At 34.4% G+C, this 19987-nt stretch overlaps 1 pseudogene; it reads right to left on the bottom strand.

The window, feature by feature from the left end:
- Nucleotides 1-16269: 16269 nt before the first annotated feature.
- LOC102889476 lies at nt 16270-16969 on the bottom strand (annotated as a pseudogene).
- Nucleotides 16970-19987: the final 3018 nt, after the last annotated feature.

Genomic DNA, 19987 nt, shown 5'->3' with positions numbered 1-19987 from the left:
TAAATATTTCATAGCCCTATGTCATATATAACATAAATACTAAGTAAAGAGTTAAAAATCACTTGTTTCTATTATATTTATAAGCCACTGAAATTTGACTCTGGCTATCAAATACATTTCCTGGATCAGCCCAATACATTTAAACAAAGGTAAGAAATGAGATAGCTGGCTTCCTGACACACTTATCTATAAACCCACAAAAGGAGTTCCTGAATTACACCTTTGATCTTACCTAGACTCCTTACTCAAATTCAGAATTATCACTAGTGCAGAGAGGTGCTTTATATACTATATGGTTTCAAGAAAGAACAGAGTTTTCACAAGGGGATAGAGGACCTGAAGACAAAGGGAAGTTGGGCGATGGAAATGCAGACCTAAGATTTAAAATAGTTTCTGATACACTCGCCACCCCAAACCTACAGTTAACAATGACTTATCTGATCTTAACTTCTCATTTTTAAAAATGAGAAAACACCCAGAAAGGAAAGTGAGTTGTCCAAGCTCACACAACTTATTGGTGGCAAAACTAGAACTTAAAAACACTCTTTAAAGGCCTTTCCACTGACTAGCAAATAAACGTTCTTCTTATAATGAGTCTGCCCTGCACCTATCTTACCAGACGACTCACCGTGAACCCTCTCAGCTTATTGTCACCACTCAAACCATCAATCCCACCACAGAGTTTTATCATCATGACATTTTTGGCAGAGTAATAATTCAATAAACTTTCATTGGGCACCTAGTTTTGTTGCCAGATATTATTCCAGCCAAATCTTGTCAAATATACAAAGTGCAAGTGATAAGCCATAATATCTGTAATAATACTATCTCCTACTATTTATTCAACATTCATAGTGAATAAGCATTCAGTATCTCAGGCACTGCCCTGTGCTAAGCACATTATATACATTATTTCATGTAATACAGTCAGCCTTGGATATATGTACTATTTTTATTTCCATTTTAAAGACCAGAGGAGGTAACATAGAGAAATCAAACAACTTCCACAAGTCACACAGACAATAAATGGTGAAGCTTAGATTTGAACCCAGTCTTATACCAGAGCCCTTGATGATAATCATTACACTTGGGCATTTTCCATGCCTAAGATCAATATGGAAAGCAGCTTCCTTTTTCTACCAATTCAGTTTTGAAAACACAACACTATTGCTTAGACAGTTTTCCACTGAGAATCTCTTTTGGAATGACAAGCTTAAAGCTATTTCCTGTTTTCAGCCTCACTTCCCCACTTCTTCAAAGCCAAGCTAGGCTGGGATAATCCTTGAATTATTGGAGAAACTCCAGGTACTTACCAATAATATGGTTTCTCAAAAAAAAAAAAAAAAGATTATCAAGAGCAATTATCACAGGTCCTCTTTTTTTCTCTTGTCCATTTTAGAGACATTTATAGAATTTATAATATTTCTCCTCCTGCCTGATAATCAAGCACACTAGCACACTAAAAAAAAAAATAGATAGGTGTTCCTGAAACAGCCAGTAGCCAGGATACAGATTCCACAAGTCACAAAATAGGGGAACTTATGGCTGGGGCTAAAAGCCATCTAAAGCAAATTTAGAATCACAGCAAGGTGTTGTAAAAGCTGACAAGACTAATTAATCTTTTAAGATATATAGCTGAGGAGCTTGTTATCATAAAAGGCACAATGGTATAAGTATCAACCTGGATTTCAGCCCTGCATCAACCATTAATATGCTCAGAAGTAAATTATACATCAATTTCCATTCATAAAATAGAGATAATGAAACAAGCTTGGCAGATTTGTGTTGAAGATTAAATGAAATAACGTATATTAAAGTGCTATGAGAATAGTAATTTTCTCTATATACTTGAGAGGGGTTTGGTTCTGTGCACTTTGCCACTAAGCAAAGACTTGAAAATAATTTGCTCCAACCTATACATTTGCACCTACTAATTCGGCAAAATTGACCTGAGACTTGATAACTAGGCACTTAATATTAAACTCCAACTTTCAACACTCTTGTTATTAAGACCTTTGTCTTAATAACAATAATTTCTTACATTTGTTTAGCTTTTCATAGTTTACAAGAATTTATTGAATTATTTTTACAAATCTTCAAGTACATAATGTTGATATTGCATATCTGCAATCAGTAAAACTGGGGCTTAGAGGAGTGATGTAATTTGTATAAGATACCACAGATAGTATAATCTGTACTGAAAGAAAAGTTTAAAAAAGAAAAAGACAGAAAAATGTTGTGAGACTAATAATTCAGTCATCTACATAATATAGTTTTGTAGAAAATTTTCTTCTCTACATTGACAAAGAAGAAAAAAGATTCTTCCAAAGTACTTGAAATGACCATAGGTTCTTGTTTCATTTATAAAAGCAGTGACCAAGTTACAGAGACAAATAATTATGTATTTGAAAATGATACATGGAGTTTTTCAATGTCACTAAAGTGGCTTCTAAAAAACCACCTAAAAGAAATATGGGCATGTTATTTCTGTTGTCACTGGGTTAAAAAAAAAATCAGTGCTATAAAATTTGATACTTTCCATTCACTTTATTTGAAATATCCAAAAATAGACAAAGCAATTATAATGTGGCTTGGAGAAAAGGAAAATGGGAAAATAAAGAAGTAGAGCTTGAGGAGAAAAAAATGAAGTAGTGTCGTTACAAAGGCTTAAATATTGTAAGTGAAATGATAAATTTATATGGCCTTGCATGAGAAGGAATTGATTAGATCTGGGCTCTACCACCAACTTTGCCAGACGATTTAGAAAATAATAATAATAGAGACAATAGTTTATTAAGCTCTAATCAGGTGTCAAGTTCTGTGTCAGGTGTTTGATATGAATTAACTCAGTTAAGGTTCATCAACATTGATAGTTACCATTATGATTTATCCCAATATTACAAATGAGTCTTTTGAGACTTTAAAAGGTTAAGTAAATCACTCAAGCTCATAAAACTTAAGCAAGAAAAGATGTATATATCTGATTCTAAAGACTGTGCTCATTTTAACATATAATACTGTCTTTTAATTTCACTTTAGTGAAGCTCAAATTCCTCTCATATAATTATCCCAGAGATATCTTTTTTTTTTTCATCAGTTAATCTGCTGTGTATCCATCCACAGTTTCAGGATGTGACTCAAAAGCACTGGCTTCCTGAATAACTAATCTTATTTCAAGGAGATCATCCAACATGTACAAATGTCTATGCAGAGCTTCTGAAGTATGATCTTGACTCAGCATCATAATCAGCACGTCTTGAACCTGCCAGATCTTAAGGACTGACAACATGCTGAGATCAATACATGGCTAAATAATAGTGCAATCAGCTTATGAAACTGGTGGTGAGTCAAATCTAATTTAGATACTAACTAGCAAATATTATGTCTTGCAATAGAATCATTTATAAAGAATGATGACGACTTTGTGCACTTTCAAACACAAAAAAAGACTTAGAATCAGACAGATTCATCATGCTCACCACTAGTCAAGTGGTGTAAGTCATTTCCCACAAAAATATTCAAAGAAGTTAGGCACACATTAAATGATGAAAATCACTGTAGACAAATGAAATACAGGTAGGATCTCTTTTTAACAAACATCACTTTAACCTCATTATGTATAACATGATATTTTTGGGTCCCTGACAACATTACATACCAATATTATTTACTGATATTTATAAAATACGTTCAACACGTCTTATAAAACATAGGTAGTCATCTTATTCCATAATGTTTTAAAGATAGTTTACTGTATGACATACTGAGTTCATCCAGCTAACAAATTTCCTAAAGCACCATCAAAGCTAGAGAATTCAGTTTTGAATTACTATAGCAACTGCCAGATTAACAGTGTTAATTCATGAAGCAGTTTATACATTTCAGAATCTGTCCCTAATTTGAGCAGATCAGAGCTTTATTAGTTTATAATTTCATCAAACATATCACCAACATACTTTTACGACCCTTTTAAAAAAATCCCTCTAGATCATCAATTTTTTAACACAGATCAAATTATTATTAAATATGTCTTACATTCCATTCAAATGTAGTCACAGATGAAGAACAATGCAGTATCTTGAAAGGCCCCACTGCTCTGAAACTAGCAAAATAATCTCTTTTATTCGACACTCTTCTCTACATTCCAAGATGCTCTCAAATATTTGTTAGCAAGCAAACACCGTGTACCCAAAATATTCACTTAGCATAAAAACTTCAAAAGTAAATAATAGAGTGTACCCCACCCTCTCCATACTAAGAACAGAATACAAATTGTACAATAGCAGGTTTTATATTCCTTCAAGGTGATTCTACCAGTATACTCTTTCATGACCATAAGGTATAATTGTAAATACGTGGGAATATGGTATTATAGCATGAATGCTACCATCAGTTATGGAAAAGAATGCTAACAAAAACATATAAATATTTCTATCATGTATTTATTATTCAACATTTTTTGGAAACCTACTACATGCCAGGCACTATTCCAGGCACTAAGGATACAGCAGTGAACAAGACAAAGTACCTGCCATCTTGAATTAACTTTCTGGTGTGGGAGACAGGCAATAAACAGATATCAGATAACTATAAGTTCTACAAACAAAAATAAAGCAGTATAATATGAAAGTAAGTAATGGGAGTCCATTTTAGACTAGGTGGTCGGAGAATTCCTCTCTGAGAAAGTGACATTAAGGACCTCGATAAAGTAAGGGAATGAGCCAGGTGAAGATACAAGGGAAGAATTTTCCACATAGAAGGAATAGCACATCCAAAAACCCTGAGGTGGGAGTCAGTTTAGTAGTTCTAGAAATAGCAAGACCACTACAATAGGAAACAAAGTTTAGATGATTTCACAGAGATAAGCACATTTATTTTATCCTTTATTTTTAGTAAAATGAGAAGCAAGTGGACAGTTGTGAGCTGAGTGAGATGATGTAACTTAAATTTTAAAAGGCTATTCTGCATGGAAAGAAATGGTAGAAGTAATAATCCAGGCTAGAGTTGATGGTGACTTCAACCAAGCTGATAGCAGTAGAGATACTGATACAATCCACTGATGGACTGACTGTGGAAGATCAGAGAATGATGCCCCATTTTTGTCATGGGCAACTGAATAATTGTGTATGGGGCCTGGGAATGATGGACAAGAGTTCGGTATTGGATGGTTCAGTTTGAACTGCCTGACTAAACATCTAAGAGGAGAAGATGAGCAGGCAGCTGGCTATTTGATTCTGGAGATCAGGGGAAAGGCCATATATATTTGAGAGTCATCAGCATATAGACAGTATTTAAAGCCATGAGATCAATTGAAGTCACCTAGGGTATAGTGGAAATTAGATTAAAAAAGAAAAAAAAATAGAGGACTAAGGACTGAGATCTGGGACCCTCCAACATAGAGAAGTTAAAGAGATAAGGTGGTACCAACAAAGGAGACTAAAGAAAAGCCAGAGAAGTAAAAGGAAAACCCAGAGTCTGTGGGGTCTCAGAAACCAAGTGAAGAAAATGTTTCAAGGACAGAGTTATAGACAAAAGCTGTTGATAGGTCAAGTAAAATGAAGCCTGAGAATGGCCTAATAGATTTGGCAAACTGGAGATAATTGATGATATTGATAAGAGATACACAGAATGTTTGGAGCAAAGCTCAGATTAAAGTGGGTTCAGGAAAGAATGGAAGGGTAAAAATGGAGATAATGAGTATAGATAATTCTTGAGACTTTTGCTATGAAAGGACTCTAAATAGGAGTAAATCACTCATTTCTTCTTTCCTGAAAACACAAATGGAGAACATCTCACATAAAGGCTTGACCCAGCTCTTCCTCAGATTTTTGCCAGACATGTTTAGTAATGGTGAGTGTTATTTTTGAGGGACACAGGTCAGAGTATCTTAGCATTGTAATTATCAAAGGGTACCATACCAAGGCAGAACATTTTTCTGAGACAATCAGAAACTAACAAAGTTTAGTTTCACCAGTGATAACTTTAACAAATACTTTTTATCTACAGAAAACACTCTCTAACTTCTTGCATTTCTAATTAAATATTATTTTTTAAAGACTGCCAAATTCTCTAGACTATAGCACACTTTTACTTTCTATTTATGTGGAACCTGAGATTTCATTTTTTTTTCCTTCTAAATTTGTTTTCTGCAGCAAAAATCTTCAGAAATAACTTTATATTTTTGTAAGGCAGTTTGTATTCTGGCTTAGATACACAGCCTATTTGAAACTCAGACCATGGAGGATAGCGATTTCATCATTTCAGTCTCTTACTTTGGGCTTCTCCCTCATGCTCCTCTCTCTGTGGCCCTCTCCTCTTCTTTTCTTCTCTCTACTTTTCATTTTTCCATTTTCTCCCTCTTTTCCTCTCTTACTGATGTTTCTCTTTTCCAATAAGTGGAAATTAATATATTTTTGGGTTGCTGGCTATCCTTATTTTAAAAATACTGGAGTATTATCTCTTTTCAATACATTTCCATTAGTTATTTGACTTCAGAATATTTTCCATGCATCACTTGAAGATTAAACCAGTTTTGTAATCTTCTAAGCTTTCTTTTTAAATGTGCTTATGACAAAGTTAGTTTTTACTTGTGTGTGGGCAGAGCCTTATTGTTTTTCAGGGGACTGACTTGCCCTTCATAAAAATAAATTTCCTGATTCAGGATGCCTGGTTCTTTATAATCATCTGCTTAAAACCTCTAAATCTACTTTAAAATTTTAAATGGTAGGTCTGCATATTCATCTACTCTCTCACCATTTTGATAGCTGCTTTTGAGCTTGGGATAGCAAATGTTTCCTAAGTGACTTTAGAGCCTTCTCATCAAAATAGAACCTCAGAGTTTCTATTTTTCTAACCTGTGCCTTTGATTGCTGTATTGATGCTGACATGGTCATAGGCATCCTTCCAGATCTTCATTTCACAGACATTTCCGGAGCATCAATTTTGCATTCAAGGCTGCAGACATGAAAACAAGCAAGAAACATTGTTCCCTGCTCTCAAATGTATTGAAGGAGCAGACAAAAAATAATACTCAATACACATCTATTAAAATGGCCAAAATCCCATTAGAGGGTTTTAATAGGAAATGCAGACAGCAGTAAGGTAATGACTATGTGTAGAGCCAGAGGGAAGATAGAGCAATCAGGGCAATTGTTTCATAAACTATATAAATGTCTAACCAAGGTACTGTATACCTGAAACTAATAAAAATAAACATTAAAATTAAATGGTCAAAATCCAAAACACTGACAACGAGTGATGGCAAGGATGTATAGCAACAGGAATTCTTATATTTTGCTGGTGAGAATGTAAAATGATGAAGACAGTTTGATGATTTCTTACAAAACTATACTCTGACTATGCGATCAAGAAATCATGCTCCTTGATATTTACCCAAAGGAGTTGAAAATATGTCTACAGAAAAACCTCCACATGGATGTTTATAGCAGCTTTATTCATAATTGCCAAAACTTGGAAGCAACCGAGATGTCCTTCAGTATGTGAATGAATAACTAAATGGTGGTACATCCAGTGATAGAATGTTATTCAGTGCTAAAAAAAATTGGCTATCAAGCCATGAAAAGGCATGAAGTAACTTTAAATGCAAATTACTAAGTAAAAGAATCTAATCTGAAAAGGTTACATACTATATGATTTGAATTATATGACATTTTAGGAAAAGCAAAATTATGGAAGCAATAAAAACATCAGGGATTGCCAGAGGTTGGAGTGAGCAGGAGAGATGAATAAGCAGAGCACAGAGGATTTTTCAGGCAATGAAAATATTCTGCATAATGCTATAGTTATGTATGCATGTCATTATACATGTGTCTAAACTCATAGAATGTATAAAACCAAGAGTACAAGCCAAAAGTAAACTATAGACTTTGGGTGATTATGGTATGTCAATGGAGGCTCATCAATTGTAACAAATATACCACTCCAGTGAGCGATTTTGATAATGGGAGGCTGTGCATGTGTGGGGACAGGGGTATAAGAAAAAAATCTCTGTACCTACCTCTTAATTTTGCTATAAATCTAAAAGTGCTGTAAAAAAATAGTCTTTAAAAATTAACTTATATAAACTTACAGTTAAATAAATTGTAATACAAGCAAAATTAATAAATAAAGTGTGAGTCTTCTCTCAGGCTACTGGTAGAATTATGAATTGGTACAATTCTTTTTGCAGGTGGTACAATTGAGATTACTAGCTGTCCCCTAATGTTCATTCTTTTCTCCTTCAATAATAATGGAATTCCCAAGTTTTATCTGGGTGGAAGGCCACACAAAATGAAGACTTCATTTCTGAATGTCCTTTCAGCTATATGTGACATCCGATTAAGTTTTGGCCTAAGAGATGTAAATCGAACTGTTATCTCCAATTCTGGGTCATGTCTTTAAAGAGAATAGACCTTTTTCTCCCCTTCACTTTTCTCCCTTTCTCCATCCTGTATCTTAGAATATGCTCTTGATAGTGAGCCACCTTTGATCAATTTGAACTCATTCAGTAAAACTGCATACTCTTCATGCAGGCCTGGATTAGCTATCTTGTCATCTGAGAGCAAAATAAGTCACTTTCTTATTTAAGCAAAACCTATAATCTAATTAGGGGAGTATTTAGCATTGTGTATCAAAATCCTTTAAAAATTCATAATATTTTAAGCCCAGATTTCTAAGTAATCAAAGAAGTATGCATTTATATAGTCCAACCCCTCATTTTCTACATAGTCTTTGAGTCAGAAGTTCATCCCTGAGAAGGACATCATTTAAGCTTCCCTAGGATATCTTGGGGGGAAAAACTTACTGAAGCACTCCAGTTGCAAATGTTAGAACCACAAAATGCTGAAACAGAAACTTTTCACAGTGACAAAATACAATGTGACAACATTTCAATGTGCCCCCTTTGTGGTCTTCAAAGTTCTTACTGTTGTAAGCAAGGGGATATAAGTGCTGGAGGACACTTTTTGGTTGTCTGGAGGTACCAGAGCATTTCTTCCACCATCATGAGCTGCCATCACAATTTTCTGAATGATGTTCTGAATTATTCTTTAATCCAATGCTGCTTCATCTTTTCCAAATGTTACCAGCTCACCCCACATTCTTTGGTTATTATCAGAATACCCTGGAGTTCAAGTTTCCTCTCAATGAATCAGTACTAATTCCGTCAACAACGTACACTGCTCTTCCTGTAAAAGTGCTAGATAAATAAAACGACAGATTCTATAATTAAAGATTAATTGCTGTTGGATGAGCAAAAGTAAACTTGCCTAGGGGAAAAAGAACTACTTGTAGTAGAACCACACCTATCCAGCATGGCTTAGTCTTCCTTTCACTGAGCAACCATGGGAGGTTTAAGAATGACTAATACTTCCTACCCTCCAACCCTGCTTCATTTCTTAGAAGTGAGTGGGATGCTCTTCAGGAGCTTCTAGGCCCTCCTGATTATCTTGATACCACCAAAAGATAACGAGATATATGTATAAATTTACATACACAAACATATACTTGGTTTCCATCCTCTATTACCATGGCTTATATACAGGTGAGAAAACAGAGGCCAGAGAAGTTATAATTTTCCCATAATCCTAGCTTACATTTTTAAGTACTGCCACTGTGATCATTTTTCAGCTTTGCAAAGACTTCACTGTTTTATCCAAATCCATCAGCCAGATTTTGCCTTCTTCCTTTCTTTATTCCATCCAGATTAGCTTCCATACCCCAAACTAAACCTGCCTCTCTGCATTTTTGTCATAACTTCCTAACAAAATCTCAATCCTAAATGAATCCAACTCTCAGGTTTCTCTGTGTCTGTGCCTAAGCAGGTGAGTGCTGATAGAAGATGTCCCACAATAGATTAGTTCCATGATAAATTCATAACATTTAATTTTAAGTAAACCCACAGTACTACTCAGAAACACTACTACATCTGTTTAACTTTATTCCATTCTTGATCATTAGACTTCTTCCAATATCTTCAATCTTCTCATCCCCCTTACCCCAACCTCAGCACATGACCTTATCTCTTTAAAAACAAAACTGAAACTATCTGATGGAAATTCCCTCATTTTTCCGATTCCACATTTTCCTGATTCAATATCTTCTCTTCTTTCCCTCCTGTTATAATAAAGAAGGTACATTTCCTACTTTCTAAGGTAAAACTCTTCATGTTTGTTTGGAATTCCAACTCTGCTCACATTGTTATAAATCTTACTATTTATTTTTTCTTCTCTCATATATCTTCAACATACATAAGATATTTATGTGAACACATATGTCTCAGCTGCATGCATCTCATTAGCATTTAAACATATTAATTTCTCCCGAAACTTAAAAAAAATGAATTACCTTACCCACATTTTTACCTCCAGCTACGGATCCAATGCTCCTATCTTCTTCACAACCAAATTTCTAGGAAGAGTTGTCTATACTTGTTATTTTCTTCACACCTACCACTCACTCTTCATCACTCTATTTCTTTCTGGCTTTGTCCTTCATCCTACCACTAATTCATGACTCTCCTGAAACATGTCCCACTAGAATAATTACCAATGTCTACCTTATGTTATCCAATTGATATTATTTATCCAAATCTTGTTTATCTCTTAGAGGCATTCATCTGTTTACCACTGTCCTTCTTAAAATATTTTTCCCTTGGGTTTTCTGACACTAGCTTCTCAATTTTCTTTCTATTTCTCTGGTGACTCTTTTTATTTCGCTTTTAGGCTCATCCTTTATTTATTCTAATATTAAATGTCAGAGTTCTTAGCGTCCCTTAACTCTTCCGACACTATGTTCTTCTTAGGTCATCTTATCCATTCTCACAGCTTCCATTACCATTGATATGCCAATGAATTTCAAACATCTCTCTCACACCTGAACTACTGTTCTGAGCTCTAGACTTGAATATTCAATTGCTTTCTCAAGATCTTCACTTAGAAGTCTCAAACGCACATTAAATACAAAATGTCAAACACCAACATCATGATCTTCCTTCAGAAAATGGGTCCTCTTGAAAGAGGTATAGTAGTTTCAAGGTACAGTAGTCCTATCTCACTGGTTGGCAGTGGTATCCATTCAACAGTACAAGCCAGAAACCAAAGAGTTACACTAGACACCTGACAGCTATATCTACCACGTCCAATCCATAATCAAATTTGATCCTGTGGATGCCAGGCCTGGCTGGCTCAAGGTCTGGCTGTGATCCAAGGTCTAGTTGTTATCCAAGGCCTGGCTGATCCAAGGCCTGACTGGCCCAAGATCTGGTTGGTCCAGGGCCTGGCTGTGATCCAGACCTGCGGCTAGACATAGGACCCCAGATTTAGAAAATACGTAAACATGCTTCAGCTTATTGTATCACACATGTGTGGCTGAATGCGACTTTCGTACTCTGCTATGTGAGGAGCCATACAGTCCCCTAGAGAGGAGAAGGGGAGAGCAGAAGGGGAGAACTGCATGGGGAGCAGAAGCGTGCGCAAGACTGCTTGCCCTGTACAATAAATAGACTGCAGTCCCCACCAGAACTGCACTTCCCAACAGAAGTGCACTCCGCACAATAAAGTTGGTGCCTGTTGGTTTATCCTCATGTCTGCTTCTTGTGCATTCTTCCAACTGGGCATCTCACTATCAAACCTTCCCTTCTAGGTCAGCAATACCTCTGACACTTGGCGTAGCCGACATGATCCATTCGGCCCTGATAGATCCATTTTTCAAACATCCCTTGAAACTACTTATTCTATCTACCCTCCCATGCTAGTCCAAATTACCATCAAAATTTGTCTCTATTATAGTAGATTCTTAATACATCTCCCTGAATTTGCTCTGGTCCCAGTTTGTTTACACACTACAGGCAGATGCCTTTTCTCTGTTTTCCAAAAGCAAATCTGATTATAAAAACTCCCTGCTAAATTTTTTTCATAGATTCTTTTTCATCTTGAGATAAAGTTGAAATTTTTTTACTTGGTCCTCAAGGTCCTAAATATGTGGCACCTGAAACTTCTACAGACATGTATTCTCCTATTTTGTGCTCTGCATTCTCACTACAGCTGTAGTAATAGGTCCCTTCAGATTTCCTGTTTCTTTTTGATTCAGTCTTGGGAGTTTGTATGTTTCTAGGAATGTATCTATTTCTTCCAGACTGTCCAATTTATTTGCACATAATTGCTTGTAGTAATTTCACATGATCCTTTGTACTTCTGTAGAGTCCATAGTTACTTCTCCTCTTTCGTTTCTGATTTTATTTATTTGAGTCCTCTTTCTATTTTCTTTGATGAGTCTGGTTAAGGTTTATCAATTTTGGTTATCCTTTCAAAGAACCAGCTCTTGGTTTTATCAATCTTTTGTATTGTTTTTCTAGACTCTATTTCATTTATTTCTGCTCTGATCTTTATTATTTCCTTCCTTCTACTCACTTTGGGCTTTGTTTGCTGTTCTTTTTCTAGTTCTTTTAAGTGTAAGGTTAAGTTGTTTATTTGACCTTTTCCTTGTTTCTTGAGGTAGGCCTATATTGCTATGAATTTCCCTCTTAGAACTGCTTTCGCTGTGTCCCATCGATTTTGAGCTGTTGTGTTTTTATTTTCATTGTCACCAGGTATTTTTTGATTTCTTCCTTGATCTCATTGTTAACCCATTCAATGTTTAGTAGCATGTTATTTAGCCTCCATAAATTCATGTATTTTCCAATTTTTTTTTTGTAGTCAATTTCTAATTTCATACCATTGATACTTGTTTCATGGCCTAATATGTTGTCTATCTTCAAAATATTCCATGTGCACTTGAGAAGAATGTGTATTCTGCTGTTTTGGGGTGAGATGCTCTGAAAGTATCTATTAAATCCATCTAATTTAGTGTGTCATTTAAGCCCACTGTTTCCTTGTCGATTTTCTGTCTGGAAGATCTGTTTATTGGTGTTGATAGGGTGTTAAAGTCCCCTACAATGAGTATATTACTGTTGATTTCTCCTTTTATGTCTGTCAATAATTGCTTTGTGTATGTAGGTGCTCCTATGTTGGGTGTGTTTATGTTTAATAGGGTTATGTCCTTTTGGTGTATTGATCCCTTTATCATTATGTAATGTCCTTCTTTGTCTCTTATTGCAGCCTTTGTTTTAGAGTCTCTTTTTTCTAATATAAGTATTACTACCTCAGCTTTTTTTTTTTTTTTTTAATTTCTATTTCTGTGAAATGTCTTTTTCCATGCCTCTACTTTCGGTCTGTGTTTGTCATTTGATCTGAAGTGGGTCTTTTGTAGACAGCATATGCATGAGTCTTGTTTTCTTACCCATTCAGCTACCATATGTTTTTGATTGCAGCATTTAATCCATTTATATTTAAAGTGATTATTGATAGGTACACAGTTATTACCATTTTATTATTTGTATTTATTTGTTTCCCTTTTTTTTTTCACGGAAGTTCCTTTAACATTTCTCGTAATATTGGCTTGTTGGTGATTAATTCCTTAAGTTTTTCCCTGTCTTGGAAGCTTTTTATCTCACCTTCCATTTTAATTGAAAACCTTGCTAATTATGAGACATTCTTATGGGGGTACCATTGTAAGTAACTAGTTGCCTTTCTCTTGCTGCTTTTAAGATTCTCTCTTTGTCTTTGACCTTTGGCATTTTAATTGTGATGTCTCTTGGTGTGGGTCTGTTTGAATTCTTCTTGTTTGAGACTCTTTGTGCTTCCTGGACTTGTATGTCTAATTCCTTTTCCAGGTTAGGGATGTTTTCTGTCATTATTTCTTCAAGTAGATTCTTAATCCCTTGCTCTCTCTCTTCTCCTTCAGGTACTCTTATGGTGTGGATGTTGTTACACTTCATGTTGTCCCAGAAGTCTCTTAAACTATCCTCATTTTTTAAAATTCTTTTTTTCTTTTTGTTGTTCCAGTTGGATGTTTTCTGTTACCTCGTCTTCCTGTTCTCTGACCTGATCTTCTGCTTTGTGTGTGGACTTCATTTTATTGAAGCTTGGTTATATAGATTATACAGGCCTTAGCTGTACAGTACAGAGTCAAGAAAAGGTGTCTTTTATCTTCCTCTGTTGACAAAAGAACTCATAGAAGGTAAGAAGTTAAAAGTACCAAAGAAAAAAGGGATAATTATGTAAAGAGATTTTTGAAAAAAAGTAAGAGAATGGCATGGAATCTAAAACAAAGATAGAGAGATCGAATTAGAACTGATAGAGGGCTAGTTTTGCCTCTAAAACAAGATGAAAGTATGGATAAAGATGCAAATCAATGTATGTATAAAAGATGGTGAGGTGGGTGGATCAGAGGTATACCCGATGGCTTTTATTTTCTATGTGAAATAAGAAGCAAACTCATCTCCAAAGAATAAATGTGTAGTAGCTGAGTAGGAGGCTTAAAAAGAGAGATGAAAGTCTGTAACAACCACCAAACAGGGTTTAAAAGAGCTAAGGGAAATCCAGAAGAATCTGAGTAAGGACATGTAGAAGGATGACATGATTAGTGCTTATTCATATTTCAAATATTAGCCACTTTCTCAGAGAAGCTGAAATGAAGCTCCTGTTACATGCTTTTAGAGCACCAAAGATCTTTTTTAAGACTTACAATAGTTTTAATTTCATGTTAATTCGTAGAATTAGCTGATTAATTTCTACTCCACTAGAATATAAACTCAGTGAGGTCAGGTATCATATTTATTTTGCTCACCACTGCATCATTTAACTCTTAGTTTCACATCTCTAAAATGTGAAGAACATTAAACTGCTACATGACTGGAATATGGATATAGTTAGGTTAGCACCAAACTAGAATTTGAAATATGAAATAGCAGAGACTTCAAATTATTCACTATTATATCCCTAATGCCTAGCACAGTGCATGACATATAGTATATGCTCAATAAATACTTACCTGGGTGAATGAAACTGATATTGCAGGATACCAAGCCTCCTGACTTCCCTTCTAGTATTCCTCCCACTATATCACAATTATCCATACTAGATGTTCAGTATATTATAGTTATTATAATAAGGGCCTATGCATATGCATTATTATCTCTGCTTTACTCAAGAAGAAAATTAAGCTCTGAAAAGTTAAATATCACATGCAATTTAAATAGCTAAGATCTGGTGGAATCAGAATTCAATTCCATGTCTTCCTGGTTCCAAAGCCTGAGCTCTTTATCCAGTTCCATACTGCCTGCTAAGGTATTAAGTGATAAAAGATTTAATGTATGAACCCCCCTAGAGGGAATGTACATTTGAAAGTCCTCCCAAACTCCCCACTGGAAAAAAAAATAATACAAACAAAGTAATGATTTTAATGGTAAAATCTCAAGCAAAGTGACAAGTCAATGAGGATAATATTTCAGGCCAGACACTTGTCAACTGCCTCCCAAATCATACCATGTAGGCACCTGCCAATCTAATCTATGATCATGTACATTATTCATCTCCTCAGCATGTATTGATCCCTCAGAGAGAATGGAAGACATAATTCCAGAGTTTATCTTCTCAGCATGACCTAAGCATGACCCTAGAAGCAGTATGGAATAATGGAAAGAGCACAAACATTGCAACCACTCTGATCTGGGCAAGACGCTTCAGCTATCTATACCTTAATTTTCTTATCTAAAAAATTAAGGCAATGATGCTTGTGGTTTAGGAAATGATTACATTGGATAGTACATATAAAATGTTTGCAGCATAGTGGATATATAACTCAGTTGTTATTAGTTGCTTTCTCCCATATCCAGAATCCACCTCCTATCAATTCTTTGAAGACACTCTGAAAAATACATCAAAAGGACAAGCAATCCATTCTACCCACTACTCCAAGTTGTAGCAAAACACAGGTGATATTTTTCTGATTTTCAAAAAGTTCCCTGAAAGCAACTTTTCATTTATAGGTGAGATCTTAGCATTAAAACAAAAAATAAAAATAATCTAATAGTTCTGCCCCTTTTATGTTTAATGCTGCTGTTTAAATAATCATTTCTTTTTTTAAATGTCAAAGAATATTAGATAAAACTTTTATTTTGAATGTGATTTAGACTCATAGGATAAAACTTAAGAATCATGTATAACTTACTGCTTGATCAAAATTAACATAAAAATACAACAAATTGTATTTTAACTCAAATGGACAAACCACTTTCTAAAAAAAAAAAAAAAAAAAAACTTCCTGCTCTATGCTATCATAATTTTTCCAATGAAGTATTGGCAAAAATGTAGTTAAATTGTGCCACAAATGGTTAAAAACAACATTTTAGGTGATTTGGATAAAATATACATGCATTACTCAAAATAAATATTAAGATAATTTTCTCTGTAAAATTAGCTTGCAGATGAAAAGAAGAAATCCAAATCTACAGACTAACAGCTGTCCTCTTTAAAATTCTATTCCATGTAGCTACTTCTATTAATGGTATATCAGTTGGATCATTTTCTCTTTTATTTTGCAACTTCCAAATTAAGCCTTTTAGATTGCAGACCTCTTCACTCAAATGTTCAACATTACTAAACCGTCCTTCACAAACTGAAGTAAAATTCTGAGAAGTTCATTTGAATACTATCTTGTGAGAATTTACTGGCAATTCAGTAATGATGTTCTGTACAGCTGTTATTAAATGGCCACATTGTTTGTTTAATTTCAGAAGAAAGTTGAGTAACTCATCACTACTGATTTCCAACTTTGCCACTTCAGGTAATTCTCCAAATTTTATCGCTTCTACATTTAGTTCTTTAAGAGCAGCCGGAACTTTCTGCTGATCTCTATTGATAATTCAATTCTTTTAAAACTCATCTTTCCTCATGATCAAAAGATGTCTTAAAGCTATATTATTTTCCTTTAATAAATCTGTCATATGCTCAAGTCCAAGGCCATGTAAAAATATCTCCAGATCTTCAAATGAACTAAATATGTGATCTTTTTATTTATCAGAATCCATTGTCAATAGTTTACAAATAGGCTCTTCTTTAGTTAGCTCTGTACATTGGAACGCTAGCTTCATACATAAGGAGTGTCCCTCTATACTGGAATCTACACTAATGTCAGAATTTGGGAGCTTCTCGACCAGTGAAATATCTCCCGTAGTCAATACTTTCTTAAATGTTTCATTCTTTTCTTCTGTCTGTAATGCTCCTTTTAATTTCTGAGCTGCCCAATCTATATAGCCAGTCTCCCAGTGATCATCCTCACTCTTGCTACTCTCGCCTCCACCGGCCACTTCCAGGCCTCATAGCATGCCTGCCACCATGCCCTCTGGCCACTGCGGACCCGCACTGCTACACATGCCCACTCCTAAATAATCATTTCTAACATTTCTATTGCATTTCATAACATTAGGCAGAATCAGGACATCTAGCTTATTTTACAGTTGAAGAAATTAAGATGGAGAGGGGGTGGGATGCCCATCCCAAGGTCACAGGACTCAATGAGGGAGGGCTAGAACTAAAAACTAGATCTCTTAGTCCTTAGTTTATTATTCTATAATAATAATAACAACAATAACAAATATATTCAATTTACTTAAGTCTTGAACTCTCTAAACATGCTATATAACACTTTGATCGAAAACAGCTAATAAATCCCCTATATTCATGTTCTGGTTTCATATACCCTTTTACATATTAAAAAATGAAAGTTAAACTAGAAGCATCCAAAGTGAGCCCAGTGTGTAAGAGTGATGTTTTTTAAGTGTTATTTTAAGTGTTAATTACATATTCTTTCAGAGGAAGCATCAAATGTATAAGATGCTACTTCATTTCATAGCAAAAGCAGTGAAAATTGGAATTTTTATTTTAATAACTCTACTATATCTATAACCACAATGGACAAATAAATGAAATCACCACATATAGAGGATAAGCATGTTCTATAAATTCAATCAAAACATCATTAAAGATCAATTAAATCATTCTGAGCTTAAGAGAAAAATTACTACAAAGTGAAGGATTCTCATTTATAGAAAAAAATCACATAGAAAATAAACTCAGAAAACCTCTTAACTCTAAAATACAACTATCCTTAGCATTTCCAAAGAACCAAGTTTGCTTATAAGAGGTATACTTTTTAAAGAAAATAAAAGTTAGTAAGAAAATAACAATAAGAATGAAAAGCAACAGACTTATTTATGCCAATTATCCAGCACCTATGAATTAGCTTCATGCAAAAATTGCAGTATTTCTCCAAATTAATATTATATCAAATCAAACATACAATTTTTGCCACAAAAACAGATTTATGAGCCCATTTTTTAAAAGGCGAAGGAAGTGAAACAAATAATTATTAAAAACAAGTTACCTCTCATCCCCACAGTCCCTCTCCCAAATTTAAGTTCTAAACTTACTGTAAGTGAATAATGTGCCCAGTTACAATAAAATCTTCTGTAATACCACCGAAATCTGTCTCAATGAACAGCTTCTTAGCTAAACAGATTTAAATGACCTTAGAACTGAAATCTTTATGTAGGAGGAGTTCTGTTTTATCCACCAAATTTACCAATTGTCATGAGAAAATTTGCATTCAAAGCAGGTCAGCATTCAAGGCTATATTTGTCAAAAGATTCAGAGGAAATCACAAAGTTCAAGTGAGTGATTTTTTCCCCTTTTAATTAGTTCCTGATAGGCATTTCAGTATGCCAATGTTATTTTACTATGTGACTCACCACGTTGGGAATTAACAGATAATCCAAAGGTAAGTAAGCGATTGCCAAGTCTATGTTGTTTCCTCAGAGTGCACTATCCAAAGTACCTCACTGTTTTGAGTTTCAAATACCTTTAAGTATGAAAGGAGTCATAAATAGACAAGGAGTCTGGAAACTTGCATTCTGCTCTCCCTCCCACAATCAGCTAGGTGAACTTGCGCAATTTCCTTAACATCTTTGGGCTTCAGATTCAAAAAAATTATTGAGTAAAACCCAAGACATCATGTAGTCCAACTTCTATTGCCAAGCAAAAACTCTCTCTTCGTTTGTCCTAAGGTTTCTCTGATTTCTAAAATCTTCAGTGTTGTAGTTAAAACTCAGTGTCATGTATCATTTTCTTTGCCATTAAAAGTTTATCAAATATTTTTAATAACTAAACAAGATTCCATTTCAGCCCAGATATAATTAAATAAACTTCATCATTAAAGTCTCCACAGAATTTTTATCTACTCCTGATTTAATATCCATGCCAGGAATTGTGCAAAGCCATAAGAAGCTAGAATATTTTGATGCTTTTCTAAACTATATGAAACTATGTCAGTGATTTATTTTAAAATAAGAATTAATTGAGATTAAATCCAGTCTACATACCACCTAATATTTCAATGGATAAAAAGTATCTTCTCTGCTTTGGAATACAGGTTCCAAACTTGTGTTAAACTTGATAACTTTTCTCAGATACCAAAAATATATTGAACACTAAATATGTGAATAAACAAATAAAAAACAAGGAGTCTAATGAAGAGCGGATTATGGATAGTCTTCTCTCCATTATTAACTTTATGTTTTACCCTAAGAGTTTTTTTTTTTTCATTTTTTATTCATTTGCATAGTTAATGCTTCACTCTAAATTAAAGTTGTAAAGCGGGAAAAAACAGAATTGTTTAGGGAGTTTAGTATCTGCTTTTCAGATGTCAGTTAGTTTGGCTCTTTCACAATCATTTTTGTCAGAATCATCAGGCCTACATGAGTTATTTTATAATCAGAATTTGCTGACATGATGGTAACAATGGAGACTTAGATTTAAAATATTTCCTTTTCCTGCAATTGCAATTCTAATTAACTCATTTATCTTCTTCTATTTAAAAAAAAATTCTTCAGGAAGTTTTCTTCATGCTTCCTGTTTCCCCCAAATTTTCTAGCCCTTGCAAATATTTCATTATATTATACTTTACAATATAATGGAAAAATACAATTCAAAGAAATAGTACTATAATATCTTGGAATGATACAGTACATTTATTTGTAGACATGCAAACCATAAGTTAAACACAGTTAATAAAATGCAGTTGGAAACAATAATGCACCATATCTCAGATGTTG

This window comes from Pteropus alecto, unplaced genomic scaffold (assembly GCF_000325575.1).
Source record: "Pteropus alecto unplaced genomic scaffold, ASM32557v1 scaffold54, whole genome shotgun sequence".
Taxonomy (NCBI): Eukaryota; Metazoa; Chordata; class Mammalia; order Chiroptera; family Pteropodidae; genus Pteropus; species Pteropus alecto.
The sequence above is the reverse complement of the archived record's forward strand: the minus strand, read 5'-3'. Positions and strand labels throughout refer to the sequence as shown.